This window comes from Leptonotus elevatus, chromosome 22, assembly GCF_054856555.1.
Source record: "Leptonotus elevatus isolate MCC_2025b chromosome 22, RoL_Lele_1.0, whole genome shotgun sequence".
Taxonomy (NCBI): domain Eukaryota; kingdom Metazoa; phylum Chordata; class Actinopteri; order Syngnathiformes; family Syngnathidae; genus Leptonotus; species Leptonotus elevatus.
In genome coordinates this window covers 9,475,519-9,481,518 of record NC_141260.1, presented here as the reverse complement: position 1 = coordinate 9,481,518, position 6,000 = coordinate 9,475,519, and positions in this window count along the sequence as shown.

Here is a 6,000-nt window from a genome sequence, read left to right as displayed (position 1 = left end):
ACCCCTACTTTAAAACCCTAACTCTAGTTTAAAACCCTACTTTGAAACCCTAACCCTAGTTTAAACCCCTACTTTGAAACCCTAACCATAGTTTAAAACCCTACTTTGAAACCCTAACCCTAGTTTGAAACCCTAACCCTAGTTTAAACACCTACTTTGAAACACTAACCCTAGTTTAAACCCCTACTTTGAAACCCTAACCCTACTTTAAACCCCTACTTTGAAACCCTAACCCTACTTTAAACCCCTACTTTGAAACCCTAACCCTAGTTTAAACCCCTACTTTGAATCCCTAACCCTAGTTTAAACCCCTACTTTGAAACCCTAACCTAGTTTAAAACCCTTTCTTGAAACCCTAACCCTAGTTTGAAAACCTAACCCTAGTTTAAACCCCTACTTTGAAACCCTAACCCTAGTTTAAACCCCTACTTTGAAACCTTAACCATAGTTTAAAACCCTACTTTGAAACCCTAACTCGAGTTTAAACCCCTACTTAAGAACCCTAACCTTAGGTTAAAACCCTACTTTGAAACCCTAACCCTAGTTTAAACCCCTACTTTAAAACCCTAATCCTAGTTTAAAACCCTACTTTGAAACCCTAACCCTAGTTTAAACCCCTACTTTGAAACCCTAACCATAGTTTAAAACCCTACTTTGAAACCCTAACCCTAGTTTGAAACCCTAACCCTAGTTTAAACACCTACTTTGAAACACCAACCCTAGTTTAAACCCCTACTTTGAAACCCTAACCCTAGTTTAAATCCCTACTTTGAAACCCTAACCCTAGTTTAAAACCCTACCTTGAAACCCTAACCCTACTTTGAAACCCTAACCCTAGTTTAAGCCCCTGCTTTGAAACCTTAACCATAGTTTAAAACCCTACTTTGAAACCCTAACTCGAGTTTAAACCCCTACTTAAGAACCCTAACCCTCGGTTAAAACCCTACTTTGAAACCCTAACCCTAGTTTAAACCCCTACTTTGAAACCCTAACCATAGTTTAAAACCCTACTTTGAAACCCTAACCCTAGTTTGAAACCCTAACCCTAGTTTAAACCCCTACTTTGAAACCCTAACCATAGTTTAAAACCCTACTTTGAAACCCTAACCCTAGTTTAAACCCCTACTTTGAAACCCTAACCATAGTTTAAAAACCTACTTTGAAACCCTAACCCTAGTTTGAAACCCTAACCCTAGTTTAAACACCTAGTTTGAAACCCTAACCCTAGTTTAAACACCTACTTTGAAACATTAACCGTAGTTTAAACCCCTACTTTGAAACCCTAACCCTACTTTAAACCCATACTTTGAAACCCTAACCCTAGTTTAAACCCCTACTTTGAAACCCTAACCCTAGTTTAAAACCCTACTTTGAAACCCTAACCCTACTTTAAACCCCTACTTTGAAACCCTAACCCTAGTTTAAACCCCTACTTTGAAACCCTAACCCTAGTTTAAAACCCTACTTTGAAACCCTAACCCTAGTTTAAACCCCTACGTTGAAATCTTAACCCTAGTTTAAACCACTACTTTGAAACCCTAACCCTAGTTTAAAACCCTACTTTGGAACCCTTACCCTAGTTTAAACCCCTACTTTGGAACCCTTACCCTAGTTTAAACCCCTACTTTGAAACCCTAACCCTAGTTTAAACCCCTACTTTAGAACCCTAACCCTAGTTTAAACCCCTACTTTGAAACCCTAACCCTAGTTTAAACCCCTACTTTGAAACCCTAACCCTAGTTTAAACCCTTACTTTGAAACCCTAACCCTAGTTGAAACCCCTACTTTGAAACCCTAACCATAGTTTAAAACCCTACTTTGAAACCCTAACCTTACTTTAAACCCCTACTTTGAAACCCTAACCCTACTTTAAACCCCTACTTTGAAACCCTAACCCTAGTTTAAACCCCTACTTTGAATCCCTAACCCTAGTTTAAACCCCTACTTTGAAACCCTAATCCTAGTTTAAACCCCTACTTTGAAACCCAAACCCTAATTTAAACCCCTACTTTGAAACCCTAACCCTAGTTTAAACCCCTACTTTGAAACCCTAACCCTAGTTTAAACCCCTACTTTGAAACCCTAACCCTAGTTTGAAACCCTAACCCTAATTTAAACCCCTACTTTGAAACCCTAACCCTAGTTTAAACCCCTACTTTGAAACCCTAACCTTAGTTTAAAATCCTATTTGAAACCTTAACCTTAGTTTAAACCCCTACTTTGAAACCCTAACCCTAGTTTAAAACCCTACTTTGAAACCCATAACCCTAGTTCAAACCCCTACTTTGAAACCTTAACCCTAGTGTAAAACCCTACTTTGAAACCCTAACCCTTATTTAAACCCTACTTTGAAACCCTAACCCTAGTTTAAACCCCTACTTTGAAACTCTAACCCTAGTTTAAACCACTACTTTGAAACCCTAACCCTAGTTTAAAACCCTACTTTGAAACCCTAACCCTAGTTTAAACCCCTACTTTGAAACCCTTACCCTAGTTTAAAACCCTATTTTGAAACCCTAACCCTAGTTTAAACCCTACTTTGAAACCTTAACTCTAGTTTGAAACCCTAACCCTAGTTTAAACCCCTACTTTGAAACCCTAACCCTAGTTTAAGCCCCTTCTTTGAAACCTTAACCCTAGTTTAAAACCCTAATTTGAAACCCTAACCCGAGTTTAAACCGCTATTTAAGAACCCTAACCCTAGGTTAAAACCCTACTTTGAAACCCTAACCCTAATTTAAACCCCTACTTTAAAACCCTAACCCTAGTTTAAAACCCTACTTTGAAACCCTAACCCTAGTTTAAACCCCTACTTTGAAACCCAAACCATAGTTTAAAACCCTATTTTGAAACCCTAACCCGAGTTTAAACCCCTACTTTGAAACCCTAACCCTAGTTTAAAACCCTACCTTGAAACCCTAACCCTAGTTTAAACCCCTACTTTGAAACCCTAACCCTAGTTTAAACCCCTACTTTGAAACCCTAACCCTAGTTTAAAACCCTACTTTGAAACCCTAACCCTAGTTTGAAAACCTTACCCTAGTTTAAACCCCTACTTTGAAACCCTAACTCTAGTTTAAACCCCTACTTTGAAACCCTAACCCTAGTTTAAACCCTTACTTTGAAACCCTAACCCGAGTTTAAACCCCTATTTTGAAACCCTAACCCGAGTTTAAACCCCTATTTTGAAACCCTAACCCTAATTTAAACCCCTACTTTGAAACCCTAATCCTAGTTTAAACCCCTACTTTGAAACCCTAACCCTAGTTTAAACCCCTTCTTTGAAACCCTAACCCTAACCCTAATTTAAACCCCTACTTTAGAACCCTAACCCTAGGTTAAACCCCTACTTTGAAACCCTAACCTTAGTTTAAAATCCTACTTTGAAACCTGAACCCTAGTTTAAACCCCTACTTTGAAACCCTAACCCTAGTTTAAAACCCTACTTTGAAACCCTATTCCTAGTTTAAAACCAGACTTTGAAACCCTAACCCTAGATTAAACCATTACATTGCAACCCTAACCCTAGTTTAAACCCCTATTTTGAAACCCTTACCCTAGTTTAAACCCCTACTTTGAATCCCTAACCCTAGTTTAGATCCCTACTTTGAAACCCTAACCCTAGTTTAAACCCCTACTTTGAAACCCTAACCCTACGTTAAACCCCTACTTTGAAACCCTTACCCTAGTTTAAACCCCTACTTTGAATCCCTAACCCTAGTTTAAACCCCTACTTTGAAAACCTAACCCTATTTTAAAACCCTACTTTGAAACCCTAACCCTTGTTTGAAAACCTAACCCTAGTTTAAACCCCTACTTTGAAACCTTAACCCTAGTTTAAACCCCTACTTTGAAAACTTAACCCTAGTTTAAACCCCTATTTTGTAACCCTATTCCTAGTTTAAAACCCTACTTTGAAACCCTAACCCTAGTTTGAAACCCTAACCCTAGTTTAAACACCTACTTTGAAACACTAACCCTAGTTTAAACCCCTACTTTGAAACCCTAACCATAGTTTAAAACCCTACTTTGAAACCCTAACTCGAGTTTAAACCCCTACTTAAGAACCCTAACCCTAGGTTAAAACCCTACTTTGAAACCCTAACCCTAGTTTAAACCCCTACTTTAAAACCCTAACTCTAGTTTAAAACCCTACTTTGAAACCCTAACCCTAGTTTAAACCCCTACTTTGAAACCCTAACCATAGTTTAAAACCCTACTTTGAAACCCTAACCCTAGTTTGAAACCCTAACCCTAGTTTAAACACCTACTATGAAACACTAACCCTAGTTTAAACCCCTACTTTGAAACCCTAACCCTACTTTAAACCCCTACTTTGAATCCCTAACCCTAGTTTAAACCCCTACTTTGAAACCCTAACCTAGTTTAAAACCCTTTTTTGAAACCCTAACCCTAGTTTGAAAACCTAACCCTAGTTTAAACCCCTACTTTGAAACCCTAACCCTAGTTTAAACCCCTACTTTGAAACCCTAACCCTAGTTTAAAACCCTACTTTGAAACCCTATCCCTAGTTTAAACCCCTACTTTGAATCCCTAACCCTAGTTTAAAACCCTACTTTGAAACTATAACCCTAGTTTAAACCCCTACTTTGAAACCCTAATCCTAGTTTAAACCCCTACTTTGAAACCCAAACCCTAATTTAAACCCCTACTTTGAAACCCTAACCCAAGTTTAAACCCCTACTTTGAAACCCTAACCCTACTTTAAACCCCTACTTTGAAACCCTAACCCTACTTTAAACCCCTACTTTGAAACCCTAACCCTAGTTTAAACCCCTACTTTGAATCCCTAACCCTGGTTTAAACCCCTACTTTGAAACCCTAATCCTAGTTTAAACCCCTACTTTGAAACCCAAACCCTAATTTAAACCCCTACTTTGAAACCCTAACCCTAGTTTAAACCCCTACTTTGAAACCCTAACGCTAGTTTAAAAACTTCTTTGAAACCCTAACCCTAGTTTAAACCCCTACTTTGAAACCCTAATCCTAGTTTGAAACCCTAACCCTAATTTAAACCCCTACTTTAGAACCCTAACCCTAGGTTAAACCCCTACTTTGAAACCCTAACCTTAGTTTAAAATCCTACTTTGAAACCTTAACCTTAGTTTAAACCCCTACTTTGAAACCCTAACCGTAGTTTAAAACCCTATTTTAAAACCCTAATCCTAGTTTAAACACCTACTTTGAAACACTAACCCTAGTTTAAACCCCTACTTTGAAACCCTAACCCTACTTTAAACCCTTACTTTGAAACCCTAACCCGAGTTTAAACCCCTACTTTGCAACCCTAACCCTAGTTTAAAACCCTACTTTGAAACTATAACCCTAGTTTAAACCCCTACTTTGAAACCCTAATCCTAGTTTAAACCCCTACTTTGAAACCCGAACCCCAATTTAAACCCCTACTTTGAAACCCTAACCCTAGTTTAAACCCCTACTTTGAAACCCTAACCCTACTTTAAACCCCTACTTTGAAACCGTAACCCTACTTTAAACCCCTACTTTGAAACCCTAACCCTAGTTTAAACCCCTACTTTGAAACCCTAACCCTAGTTTGAAACCCTACTTTGAAACCCTAACCCTCGTTTGATACCTTACTTTGAAATCCTAACCCTAGTTTAAACCCCTACTTTGAATCCCTAACCCTGGTTTAAACCCCTACTTTGAAACCCTAATCCTAGTTTAAACCCCTACTTTGAAACCCAAACCCTAATTTAAACCCCTACTTTGAAAACCTAACCCTAGTTTAAACCCCTACTTTGAAACCCTAACGCTAGTTTAAAAACTTCTTTGAAACCCTAACCCTAGTTTAAACCCCTACTTTGAAACCCTAACCCTAGGTTAAACCCCTACTTTGAAACCCTAACCTTAGTTTAAACCCCTACTTTGAAACCCTAACCCTAGTTTAAACCCCTACTTTGAAACCCTAATCCTAGTTTAAACCCCTACTTTGAAACCCTAACCCTAGTTTAAACCCCT